Below are 1,819 nucleotides of genomic sequence, written 5' to 3'. Positions count from 1 at the left end.
AGCAGTGGAAATTCTGTTTGAGATTTGACATTCTCCAAGGTTCTCACACATATGGAGCTTTCACTGTTTCATATATTCACATTCTAAGTTTCCTTGCAAAGAAGAGGGTGCACTCGCTCAGCCTTGTCCAAATAAGCATGAGGTCCAGGTTGGGCTTTAGACCCAGGATTTGTGTCTCTCCCATATACAGTCCTGAAATGCTAGCCTCTGCCATGATGGTGTTTAGGGGTGGGGCCTTTGAGTGTTGCCTTCTCCACCATGCCAGGGTGCAAGAAGCGGGTCTCGCCAGCCAGCAGACGGGCCAGCACCTTGATCTCAGACATACCAGCCTGCTGAACTGGGAGAACTGGATGCTTGTTTAAACCACCAACCCCACCCCAAGTCTGTGTGAGCAGCCTACTCAGCCCAGAGTGAGCTGAGGCCTCCGTAGCTGTTAGGAGGCAGTGAGGGCAAGAAGAGAGGCCTGTGGCACTGGCATCTGGATGACATCCCAGCTGGCTCCTTGCCCATCTGGAAGGCCCTGGGCTGTCTTCTCACTTGAGTCCTGAGTTCATCATCCATATGTTTTTCGCAGTTTCCTGGCTATTCGTTCTCATCAAGGCTCAGCCTGGCGTGGGGTGAGTGAGGCTGGTGGCCAGCTGTGCTGTCTGTCCACGCTGGCTTCACTGTCCTCCAGACGTGTGCAACCTTAGCCCAAGGGGAGTAATCACCCGCCAGTGGGCATTGAGCTCCCAGTGCTGTGAGCTGGGGGTGGGCGGAGCCACCAGGTTAGGGGGGTTTTGTTGGTCTGCTGCTCCCATCAGCACATGGGGCGTGAAGATCTGGCCTGCAGCCTTCTGCACCCCTCTGCTCCATGCCTCTGGGTTTCTACCAGTGACGCTTCGTTTTGACAAATCAGCCTGACTGGTGAGGATGAACTTCTTGGTCTGCTGTTTGATGCTCTTTGATGCTCTTGGGCTTCCTGAGGGGCCCAAGGGTGACGATGGTGTTACAGGGCACCCCAACGTGAACTGGGCCGCCTGTCTGCGGGGCCTCACCCGCACTCAAAATTCAGTTATACTGCAGGCGCACACAAAAGGGTCAATAACCGGTTTATTTACAAAAGGGGAAAGGAAAAGGAAGAACCCAGGGAAGGAGAGAGAGATACAAAGTAACTGGAATATCTTACGGGCTAGGCTGACTCTGGTAACAAACTAACTGAAAGCCCCCAGTCACACAGTCCCAAGAGCCGTTTCCCGAGAGACAGAGAACGTAGCAAGTGGCCCCCATGAACCCCCCAAAGTCCCAGAATGCCTGCTCAGCTCCGCCCTTGGGTCCTCGCGCTTCTGTCCCTGGTACTGCTGGGAGTTGTAGTTTCCAATCACTGGAGTAGGGGGTGGAGTCCACAGAACTCTGCAGAGTTCCTTTAGGACATCCTTCCCCTTAACAGTGCCACATGGGAGACAGCTTGGGTTTCTCACATTTAAATGTGGCTGTGAGCTCTCGGTGGTTCCCTGGCTTAGATGGCATGAGGCACCAGGCACAGTGTGTCAATAATCAGCACGGGCCGGCCTTGTGGCGCAGGGGCTAAGTCATCGCCATGAATCGCCCAGCTCATTCTAAAATGACACTTTGACAAAATGCTGAAATGTAAGGAAGATACAAAAAATATTGACTGGATTCCTCTGTTCGGCTTTATAGGTGATAGATACATTATGAGCTTGCATCCATTCCGCATTTTTTAAAAAAAAATTTATTTGTATTTATGCATATAAGAACTGGGGTGTAGGCCAGAGATGGGGGTGAGAGGATTCACCAGAAACAGAGTATGGAACAGAAC

This window comes from Condylura cristata, unplaced genomic scaffold, assembly GCF_000260355.1.
Source record: "Condylura cristata isolate star-nosed mole 26May11 unplaced genomic scaffold, ConCri1.0 scaffold00032, whole genome shotgun sequence".
Lineage (NCBI taxonomy): Eukaryota > Metazoa > Chordata > Mammalia > Eulipotyphla > Talpidae > Condylura > Condylura cristata.
Note: the sequence above shows the minus strand (reverse complement) of the source record.